General features: G+C 41.0%; 1 protein-coding gene across 6 annotated transcripts in view; it reads right to left on the reverse strand.

Annotated features, from left to right (window-relative positions):
• pdcl (phosducin-like) overlaps positions 1–12,321 on the reverse strand; it is a 40,822-nt gene that overhangs the window by 17,200 nt on the left and 11,301 nt on the right. Inside the window, exon 1 of one of the 6 annotated variants that reach the window (XM_073052526.1) lies at positions 6,243–6,264. The exons of 3 other annotated variants lie outside the window; for them this stretch is intronic. The gene's annotated coding sequence lies outside the window, so the exon portion shown is untranslated. Of the gene's footprint in view, positions 1–1,723; positions 1,745–5,238; positions 5,334–6,242; positions 6,265–12,321 lie in introns of those variants that run through there. 2 more of the 6 variants (XM_073052525.1, XM_073052527.1) reach the window with 2 other exon arrangements.

The raw sequence follows: 12,321 nt of genomic DNA on the forward strand, positions 1-12,321 counted from the left end.
ATGAAAGGCTTATTGTCTGAAGAGCATTTGATGGCTCTGGGTATGCACTCACTGGAGTTTAGAAGAATGAGGGGGGAATCTCATTGAAACCTATCAAATGCTGAGGGGTCTAGATAGAGTGGATGGAGAGGATGTTTCCTACAGTGGGGAACGTCTAGGACCAGAGCGCACAACCTCAGGATTCAAGGACGTCCCTTTATAAGAGAGGACGAGGAAATTCTTTAGCCAGAGGCTGGTGAGTCTGTGGAATTCATTGCCACATGCCTCTGTGGAGGCCATGTCATTGGGTGCATTTAAGTTGATAGTCAGGGCATGAAAGGTTATGGGACAAAGAAGTGAGGGGGAAATGGGTCAGCCAAGATGAAATGGTGGACCAACTTGATGGGCTGAATGGCCTAATTCTTCTCCTCTGTCTAATGGTCTTTTACTGTAGATTATACCTAATAGCTTAAATTTTGTTCTAATGGTTCCTCAGAATTTGCACTGGCAAATAAATGCTGTTCCTCACAGATGATTTTGCTTCTCACATGGAAGACTATTCAGGTACCAATGTTCAGTTTTACATTACAACAGCAAAGACCAGCCACTTTTCAGCAAACAAGTCAAACAATCAAAGGCCCGATCGAAATTTACTTTGAACCTCTACCGAATAGCAGGGGTTAGTGAAATAAAGAATCGAATGAAACACCACCGATGAAATAATTGCCGTTTTTTATGGAAACCAAAACACCCTGTGGCATGTTTAACAGTAAGAAAAGCTCTGCAGTCTCATCTAGTAACAGATGAAAGAAATAGCCATTATTCATCTGAACAGTGTTCAATCACTATACATCTGTAGACTCTCTACTGTTACCATACACAATCACAGCAGTTTAAACAAGGACAGTACTGATTGCAAATTGCAGTCTAGATCTACCAATGTCATAAACTATTACATTGGTCAAAATATAATACCTTTTCAAAAAATTCACAGTCAAATCACAAAAAGCCCATTGCATACCAGTCTTCAACTCCCACAGCTGCTGAGGTAGGTCTACGAATGGGAAGCAAGCTGAGACTGAAATAAAACCCAGGCATTCACCACATAACTAACTGGAGTTGACAGTAAATTCACCTGAGACAGCAAAGTACCTTTCTCAAACCAACAAAATTTTAATTGGAGCATCAACGATAAAAACACATTACACACTGCAAGCTATAAATAATTAATTTCCATCTATTTTGTTTTGATGGAAAATATTTAAATACAGATATGCACACACCTGTAACAAATTCATTTAATTAGCTCATATGAAATGTAAATCAGTGGAGGGGAGTTTAATTTCAAACAAAACCCTTGGAAATAGGGCTATAAATAACTGGTCACTAAAAATATTGGAAATTTTATTTCCCTCAAAATGCTAGATATGCTTTCTGAGACTATGCGCGCAAGTGAAATAAATTATACAAAAAGAGTTAACACCAGAAATCTCAGCAAGCATTTTGTAATGTTGATCTAAGAGGAAGAAAGACAGGAAAAGGCAAACAACTGAAACAAACAGGAAAACGACACCTGAGCCTCAAGCATGGGAACAACAATCCCACAAAACAGGGGCACCGTCACATGGAGACAACTTCATGAAGCCAGTCTCACACCTGCATAGTGAAATGTTCTGATGTATGTACAAGCCAGTTCCCCGAAGATTTGGAAAAATGCACAGGGCTGTCCTGTTCCTATCCTTACCGACCCGAAGACAGTCCTATGTCGAGTTCAATACTGACGAGCAACTCCTGCGACGCTGCTGGTGCCAAACTGTGTCGGTTTCTGCTGTTCCTTTGGACTCATCAGCTGTGTGGAGAGGGAGAGACAGCTGCATGGGTATCATACTGTCTGGCCTGTGTAGGACAGCCAGGAAGCAATATCCATGGTCGACTCCAACCAATGTAAGCTTATCTATCTACTGACCCGCTGCACATTAATGCACCCATGTAGGATGCTAAAAGGAAAACTTTTAAAAGACCTAAAATTAGTCATTTTGTTGATATTAATATCAGTTTTCTATTCTTTTATGGCAAGGATGTTTTTGCACTTCCACTGCGAAATATAAAAAGGAAGCAAAGAATGAATGAAGTAATTATTATTGGAAGATACTTAAGATTAAAGATTCGATTTGTCACAGATACATGAAAACATACAATGAAATGGGTCATCTGCATGAGCGACCAACACAGACAGAAGATGCGCCGGGCACAGCCTGCAAGTGCCATCATGCTTCCGACACCAGCATTGCGTACCCATACCCACGAATCCTAACCCATGTGTCTTTGGAATGTGGGATAAAACCCACACGGCCACAGGGAGAATGTACAGACTGTGGTGGGAATTGAAGCCTGATTGCTGATACTGGCGCTATGCTACTGTGCCACACTTTAAAATTACAATAGATTTTTTAAAAATAGCATAGTTTCTGTAGGGTCAAATTCAAGCTCTACTCAACAGATGGTTTTGCAATGATGAGGACAAAGGAACAATTTTGGCAGGTTGATAGTTTGGACGGCAGACTGATTTTCCCAAAGCCAGTATTATCTCGCTACAACACAAACACAATGATACCGAGGGAGGAGAAGGATAGCTGATTAGATCATTGTTGTACTACTGGAAATACCTGCAGGTTTGGCAGAGAACAACAGGGTTAACGAACAATTGTTTTATAGTCCAAAAGTATCAGCAAAGCCATAAAAAATTGCAAAAAAAACAAGTGGGAATAAATTTCTTAAACTGGAGCAAAACATATTCAAATTTGAGGTTCAAAGTTCAAAATAAATTTATTATCAAAGTATATAAAGTGGTGCCAGAAAGTCTGTGAACCCAGTAGAATTTTCTCTATTTCTGCATAAATATGACCTAAAATAGACAATAGGTGCAGGAGTAGGCCATTTGGCCCTTCGAGCCAGCACCACCATTCAATGTGATCACGGTTGATCATCCACAATCAGTTCCTTTCTTTTTTCTTTTTAAATCTTTTTATTAATTTTAAACAAACATAAATGAAACATGAATACAGAGAGTTTGAGAGTACATAATTAATAGGTTAAAGTATAAATACAAATAGATGATAATCCATATATAATAACCTCCCAAACTCATAGTAATTACAAAAAATGGAGTAAATAAGAAACCTCCCCCCCCCAAAAAAAAAGAAAAAACCTAACCAACATAGGCCATTGCATTATGTCAATTATACACAGTAGCGTCAATAACTCCATACCTCCATCCAAATAATTAAGGATAATAAAAGAAAGGTTTAGGAAGTACCCCGTTCCTGCCTTCTCCCCATACCCCTTGACTCCGCTATTTTTAAGAGCTCTATCTAACTCTTTCTTGAGAGCATCCAGAGAATTGGCCTCCACTGCCTTCTGAGGCAGAGCATTCCACAGATCCACAGCTCTGGGTGAAAAAGTGTTTCCTGAACTATGATCAGATCTGTATGCAAGTCCTAAAACTAGATAGAGAACCCAATTAAATAAATAACACAAAACATTATACTTGTTCCATTTATTCATTGAGAAAAATGATTCAATATTACATGTATTTGTTGGAAAATATATGTGAACATCTTGGGGTAATACCTTCTACAAAAGCTATTTGGAGTCAGGTGTTCCAATCAATGAGATAAGATTTGAAATGTGGTTTATAGAGGTGCCCTGCCCTATAAAAAGACACACTAAGTCAGGTGATTGACTGGGCCTGCGCTTCTCAAGAAAGATATCCTTATGTGCACTATGCCTCGATCCAAGCAACTTTCAGAGGATCTGAGAAGAATTGTAGAAATGCACGAAGCTCAAAAAGGATACAAACGCATTTCTAAAGACCTGAGTGTTCATCAGCCCACAGTAAGAGAAATTGTCTACAAATGGAGGAAACTCAAGACTGTTGCAACTCACCCTAGGAGTGGGCATCCTACAAAGATCACACCTAGAGCACAATGTGCAATGCTGAAGGAGGTGAAAAAGAAAAGAGTAACAGCAAAATATCTGTGGAAATCTCCAGAACTTGCTAAAGTCTCTGTTCAAGTGTCCACTATAAGAAAAACACTGAACAAGAATGGTGTTCATGGAAGAACACCACAGAGGAAACCACTGCTCTCCAAAAAAAACATTGCTGTCTGTTTTAAGTTTGCAAAAGGCCACCTGGATGTTCTACAACGCTTCTGGGACAATGTTCGGTGGACAGATGAGTCGAAAGTTGAACTTTTTGGCAGAAATGCACACTGCTACGTTTGGTGGGAAGAAGGGCACTGCATACCAACACCAAAACCTTATAACAACTGTGAAGAATGGTGGAAAGAGCGTCATGGTTTGGGGCTGCTTTGCTGCGTCAGGGCCTGGACAGCTTGCAATTGTTGAGGGAGCAAATGAATTCAAAATTGTATCAAGACATTTTACAGGAGAATGTCAGAGTAGCATTCTGTCACCTAAAGTTTAAGTTTAATAGAAGTTGGATAATGTAACAAGACATTGATGTGAAAGACGAGAGTAAATCAACAACATAATGGTTTAAAAGGAAGAAAATCTGTGTTTTGGAATGGCTGAGTCAAAGACCAGAACTTAATCCTAAAGAAATGTTGTGGACGGACCTGAAGCAAGTGGTTTATTCAAGAAAGCCCATCAACATCCAGAGCTGAAGCAGTTTATTTTGGAGGATTAGCCTAAAATTCCTCCAAGCCGACATGCAGGACTGATCAACAGTTACTGGAAATGTTTGGTTAAATTTCTGTACAAGGGGGTATGTGAAAGCAAAGGTTCACATACTTTTCAACCAAATAAATGTAATATTGGATCACTTTTCTCAGTAAATATATAAAAGAACAAGTATGTTTTTGTGTTATTTATTTATGCAGAAATAGAGGAAATACTACTGGGTTTCCAAACCCTGTAAATGAGGTTCATTTTCTTGCAGGTATTCACAGTGAATCCAAGAAGCACGATAGAACCAGTGAAATGCCGCACCCAACAGGGTGGACAACCAACCAATGTACAAAAGACAACAAACTGTGCAAATACAAAAAGAAAAGGAAGAAAAATAATAATTAACAAACATCGAGAACATGAAATGAAGAGTCCTTGAAAATGAGCCCAAATGAGTATTAAACATGCACATGTAATTCCACAAAAGGAAAACAGTAACCACAGAGCTCCTCTCCGCTATTTTCATACACTAACCATTCTGCTTTTTAAATTATATATTAACGCACTAACGTTCATTCAGCACAGTTCAAAGATTCAGTCTCCTTTCCTTCCCTCCTCAACAGGTTCATTGTCAGAATTCAACGAGAAAAAAACCAGATCCTGAACAAAATGTCAGCATCTCAGAAAGCATCAGGTCTTGGAGAAAGATTATGATTTAATTTGGCAGAGTGAGAACGATTAGAGGATAGGGATATAAACACGCAGATGGCCAGGATTAAACTAAACCTACAAAGCATTTCAAAATCCTGACTGACCTCTTTTAGAAACTGCCAGTCCCAGCAATAACGTAAAACACAAAGATCTGAGACAATCAAAGTAATAGAATAGAATAAAGACACAGGAGATTCTGCAGATGCTGGAAATCCACAGCAACACACACAAAATGTTGGTGGAACTCAGCAGGTCAGGCAGCATCTATGGAAAAGAGTAAACAGTCAACATTTCGGGCCAAGCCCCTTCATTAGGAATCATAGCAGAAGTATAGACCATAAAACACAGTTCAGGACCTTCAGCCTAACTCCTCCTTCCCATACAGCCCTCCATTTTGCTATTATCCATGTACCTAATTAAAAGTCTCAAAAATGTCCCTAAACACATGATTCTATATGACCAATGTCTCCCACATCCTCATCCTTTGGGTTGTGATTTTTAAACGCAAGCAACATGTTTAGAAAATGTGATGAATGAATCTCAATGTCTTGAATGATCTCCTCCCTCCCCATATCCTTGAGTTATTTAATGCCGCCTAATGTCATTCTGTTCTCCCTTGCTCTTTCTCAGTTTTATTTTAAGGATAGTTGCACCACGAGTTAGCTATGATGTAAGGTGCATGGACACATGTACCTCTAGGGAAGGGGTGTGCTGTGTCCATTCCAGGGTAGCCCATTCAACTTTGCCCCCCCCCCCCCCCCCCCAGACGCTCAATTCTCACCTGTGACTCCAAGTAACAGTTTGCAACCCGATACACCTACAGGCGAGTTAAAACAGGAGAGGGTAGCTGGTGGGCCGCATACCTCTGAGATAGGGACATGCCTGTTCCAACATGTGAAGTCAGCTCTAGCAGAGTGGGCGGGTGAGATCTACAGTGAGATCCAACAGTCAGGAATGTGATTCTGCAATGCTCTGTGGAGAGTGAAGGGCACGATGAGGCACAGACAAAGTCATGGTTATACACTGCAACCAAGGAAGACCCCAGTTTGTGACGACTATTCGTACCACCTGACGCAAGGTCAAAAGAGTGGAACCGCCCAGAGGCTTTTCCACTCTAAAAAATTCTCCTGCACAGATGTCCTGTCATCGTTGGACACAACGGACATCCAACTGGCTAATTAAGTGTGATCCACCTATCTAAACGCATTCTAGCAGTACTGATAGAAGTTAGAGGAAAATGTTAACATAGTTTTACCATCAGTTGGAACTGCAGTTGTGAGTATACTGGCAATGTACAGTTCCAACAGAAATGCAGCTGACAACAGGATACAAACTACAATCAACTCCTTAAAACAATTTAAACTAATTTGGAAGCGGAGTTAACACTTCTTTATCGATGGGACTGTGAAAGGACAGGATGAAGTGGGATGAATACAAGGGAGCATGTCAAACTACAAGGAAAGTAACAATTACACAGACCAATCCAACAACAGGCTCCTGGTGCACGTGGGAGAGGAGGGGAATTAACGTCTACATGAATGAGAATAGGGTACACACCACTCTTCCACCTCTTTACACTGGCAATCTCTCCTGCATCTTTCAGTTCAGATTACAGGCCTCAAACCAAAATATCACTGTCCAATTTGTTATGTTTTGTAATTCCAAACCATTAAACTAATCCAAAAGAAAGGACGAGTGCCAGAAATGTGAGTCTAACTTCTTGTTTTTACTTTAAGCTGAGGCACACACGTTATCATGCGGTAGAGTCATAACAAATACAATTCACTTACTTTTACATACAACTCAGTGAATTATTTAAGTGAACAAGAATGCTTAATCAAATAATATTTACAAGATTACTTGAATATTACTGATATATTAAATACATAACACTCCTCTCTGCTTAACTCAATAGAAAATGCACCTCTACTATATACACAGTATACTATACAACACAAATACTACACTGACATCCACAGCATAGTAAATTTTAAATTGTCCCACTGAGGCCTAAAGATTTAATCGTTGTGGACAATTTCTTACTCTTGTAGGATAATATCTTTCCTGACAAGGGGATCACTTTGCTTGGCAGGTTGAGACTAGTGGCTGTGAAACAATCTCAGGTTCGAGTTTTGGGCCTCCTCTGCGGAGACTGAAGGAGTTAATTGACTCTGGGACTGCAGGAGTCACCTTTCTTCTCTAACAAATGACTCTGCTCTCCTCGACTGATCTACGTGTCATCTCCAGATGAAATCTGAAAAAATCTCCACTGTGCAGGAGAGTTCTGTCCTTAATCTTTGAGTACCCACTTTTGATCACCTCAGTAGTCCCTCACCAGTACTGCTTGTCCAGGAGTGAAACAGTGAATCTCCAATTTGTCTCAGTTGTTTGTCCTGTATAAATCTTCTGAGATTGAGTTTGAGGAGATTCAAGCATGAACACAAAGGAACAGCATAGCTGTTGAGTTGTGCAGTGTGCGGCATTACAATATGCAAGGCAGAAGTCGACAAACGTCTCATTCAGTGTCAGTACAGTGTGTTGTGCTGACGTTGCTCATTGTACATCCTTTAGACTCGGGACAAACCTTTGCGCCATGTTATCTGTAACTAGGTGGTGCTGTGCAGATGTAATATGTCATATTCCATTCATTTTCAGGAATGACTGAAATTGTTATGCCACAAACTGTGATCCACTGTCACTGACTAAGTGCTCTGAAACGCCAGAAGAGGCTTCTCAATATATCAGTAGTGTGCAAGGCTATTGGGAAAATTTCTGGTTGCTTTGTAGCTGCATCCATTACTACCAAAGCTATGCCTATGAATGGTCCCGCAAAATCCACATGAATCCTCTGCCAGAGTATTGCAGGCCATTCTCAGAGATGGAGAGGCACTACTCATGGCATCTTCTGCATGTGTTGATATCCCACAAAGTGTATATTTATGGTCTAAAAACAGAACTGCAAAATACAAGATCATTCTGGCACTGTTGTTGAAGTACGTCGGACACTCTGGGAACATCCCAGGTGCTATTTGATCCCCTGACTCACTGAATGTTATTCTCAGTGCAAATGACAAACACACTTAATGATGACAGTTCACTGGTGCTTAACACTAATGAAACATTCAATAATGGTCTGATTTCCTTCCCTTCACATATCATTATGTTATTTCATAGTTAGTTCTCAAATTAAGAATATTCAATTTGTAATTTGGAGGGTGCAGAAGAGGTTTACCAGTCACAAACAAGAGAAAATCTGGAGTTGCTGAAAATCTAAGCAACACACAAAATGATGGTGGAACTCAGCAGGCCAGGCAGCATCTATGGAAAAGAGTGAATAGTCGACATTTCAGCCTTGTGGTCACAGGGAGAACAAAAATTCCTTATAGGCAGTAGCGGTAATTCAGAATTGGGTTTAATATCACCAATCTATGTTGTGAAATGTAACTTTACAGCAGCAGTACAATGAAAAACATGATAAATATAGAGGAGAAAAACTGAATTACAGTAAATTTATATCTATTAAATAGTTAAGTTAAAATAAGTAGTGAAAAGAAAACCTCAGAAATAGATTACTGAGGTAGGGTTACCTGCACTACGCTACCATGTCGCCTGAATTAGAAGGCATGTGCTATAACGAGAGATTGGACAAACTTAAGTTGTTTTCTCTGAAGCAGCAGAGGCTGACAGATCTGATAAAGGTTTATCAGATTACAGGAGAGTTATTAGCATGGTTAGAGCACTAGCTGATTGGTAAGGAGACAGTGACTGCAAATAAAAAGATCTTTTTCTGGTTGGCTGCCAGTGACTAGTGGTATTCCGCAGGGGTTGGTGATGGGACCCGCTTTTTTTATGCTGTATATCAATGATTTAGATGATGGAATAGATGGCTTTGTTGCCAAGTTTGCAGATAATTCGAAGATTGGTGGATGTGTAGGTAGTGTTGAGGAAACAGGAAGGCTACAGAAGGACTTCAACAGATTAGGAGAATGGGCAAGAGTGGCAAATGAAATACAATGCTGGAAAATGCATGGTCAAGCACTTTGGTAGTAGAAATAAATATGCAGACTATTTTCTAATGGGAAGAAAATACTAAAATTTGAGATGCAGAGGAACTTGGGAGTCCTTGTACAGAACACCCTAATGGTTAACTTGCAGGTTGAGTTAGTGGTGAGGAAGGTAAATGCAATGTTAGCGTTCATTTCAAGAGGTCTTGAACACAAGAGCAGGGATGTGATGCTGAGGCTTTATAAGGCACTGGTGAGGCCTCACCTTGAGTATTGAGAGCAATTTGGGTTCCTCATCTAAGAAAAGATGTGCTGGCATTGGAGAGGGTTCAGAGGACGTTCACAATGATGATTCCAGGAATGAAAGTGTTATCATATGAGGAAAGTTTGATAGTTTTGGGTCTATACTCGCTGGAATTTAGAAGGATGAGAGGGGATCTTATTGAAACCTTTCGAATGTTGAAAGGCCTAGACAGCGTAGACATGTAAAGGATGTTTCCCATCGTGGGGGAGTCGAAAGCAAGAGGGCACAGCCTCAGGATAGAGGGATTTCCATTTAAAACTGAAATGCGGAGAAATTTCTTTAGCCAGAGGGTGGCGAGTTTGTGGAATTTATTACCACAGGCAGCTGTGGAGGCCAGGTCGTTGGGGATATTTAAGGCAGAGCTTGATCGGTTCTTAATTCGATACGTGAGGGAAAGTGAGGAAGGCAATGGACATCGTGTAGGCTTAAGGGATTAGTCCTGTGCTGCCATCTTAGAGGATCAACCAAAGGTGTTATTGTCTTTGTTAAATGTATTTTACAATTGCAAGACCCTGCTGGACATTAAGAACTTAAAGTACTACAAGTTTATCCCATCAGTGAGTCCCTCATTGGCGGAGAAACTGAAGGAGCTGGGCTTGGTGCAGACCATGATACTGCCTGTATCAGAGGTGTGTGAAGGAGCTGTGCAGTTTAATAGCAAGTGATTGTCTTAGTCGGTTTTCTTGTGATCACAAGACCCTGTTGGATGGAATGCAATTTCATTCTGAAAATTTGGAAGAAGTACATTATGAGACAGACATAGACCTCTTTAGTGCATTTTAAGACAGAGAAACCCAGGCAGTGATGAATGGCGTATGCAGAAAATTAAAGGCAGGCTGCATGCAAGACTCCCATTGCATATGCACTTGCAGAATCTCCAAGACACTGCCAGGTTGGGTTTGATGAGCAGGTTGGTATGCTGTGGAAGAGCTCCTGGAATCGCATGTTCCAGTACAGTACTGAACATACCATACCATACAGTGGCACAGGAGCATAATGATTAGCGTAAGTACTATTACAGCGCCAGCAGCCCAGGTTCCATTCCTGCTGCTCTCTAGAAGGTGTTTGTATGCCCTCCACGTGACTGTGAGGTTCCTCCGAGAGCTCTGGTTTCCTCCCACATTCTAAATGCATACTAGTTAGAGTTAGCGAGTTGTGGGCATGCTATGTTGGCGCAGGAGGCATGGTGACACTTGCAAGCTGCCCCCACACGACCGTGTTGGTGGTCAACACAAATGACACATTTCACTGTATATTTCGGTGTTTCAATGTACATGTGACAAAGATTAGATTAGCTTTATTTAAGAGCTCACAGATCTGTTGAACTTGAGCAATTAAAGCTGTGAATGGAACAAGAAGCCACTAACATATCACCACCATCACAAGAGTTTGCTAACAACTCTTTTCAGGGGCATTCTTTCACATAATGAAAATGACACCCATCTTCACAGATAACAATCCCAATAAGGAGCAAAGTGGGAACTGTGGCTTCACGATGGAAAATGCTGACCTCTGTTGTGAGTGACGGTCCTTTGTTGGTCCTAGCTGTCTACGTGATATGAAAGCGGAGCAGCATGATATGGAGAGCAAGCAGGCTCCCCACTCCACACAGCCGATGAATCCAAAGGAATAGCAGAGACTGATACAGTTTGGCACCAGCGGTGTCACAGGAATTGCCAGTCAGTGTTGAACTCGTTGTAGGAATGCCTTAGGGACTCCAGCTCTGGACTTTTCCCTTGGAGTTTAATCCTGAAGCCTCCCCCATGAGTGGGTATAGCTGCAAGGCAGCAGAGGTTTGAGATCAGAATTTTCCTTTTCTGAAATAAGCTGCCAACCAAGGCTGATGGACCCCATCTGCTTGGATCTACTACAAGTACCTTCATCAGACGAAGAGGAAGACCAGATAAGCACAGTTCTTCAGTCATCCAGGGGACAAAAAAAATAATCACGAAGAACTTTTACCATCAATAACAAGCACTTAATCAAGCCCATATTCATAATCATCGCCATCTCCTTTGCATATCAGCTTCCCAATGCACCTTAGTGCGCAAGAGTTGTGCAGTGAATACCGAGAGGGTACATTGTTTGTTTTAATTATCCTCATTTTCAAATGTAATTCTTATAAATAAACAAATTAGAAGTTGGTAATTTAGTGACAAGTCTGCTCAGACATTCAATAGCATTGTGGTTAAGAGTCATTGAAAACACAGAAACAGACCCTTTGGCCCATCTATGTTTTATGTCTTGTTTGAGTTACGGGATTTGTTACAGCCTGTCACGTACAGTTTGGAGCTCGATCATAGGATCCAGCGCTACACTGTGGCCAGAGAGCAGCCTGATGGAGGTCAGAGACAGAGGGGCTGAAAAGGACAGAAAACACAAGATAACTGATGTAAAAGGCCAGAGCGGAGGCAGTGTCAACAACTCCATCACAAAGCGGCAAGGAAGGCTGAAGTATTGAGGTGAATGCAAAGGGGGTCAGCGATGGCTCCCAATGGAGTGAGTCAGCAACTGGATTGGTGGTCTTCGGACCCGGGTCAGCAGCCACTCTTTCCGGACCGAGTTTGTGTGGCTGCTCTCCTCATATGCAGATGAAAAGACATTTCCCATATTCTGAGATTTATCTGATTATTG

The sequence above is a fragment of the Hemitrygon akajei genome, chromosome 7 (genome assembly GCF_048418815.1).
Source record: "Hemitrygon akajei chromosome 7, sHemAka1.3, whole genome shotgun sequence".
Classification (NCBI taxonomy): Eukaryota; Metazoa; Chordata; class Chondrichthyes; order Myliobatiformes; family Dasyatidae; genus Hemitrygon; species Hemitrygon akajei.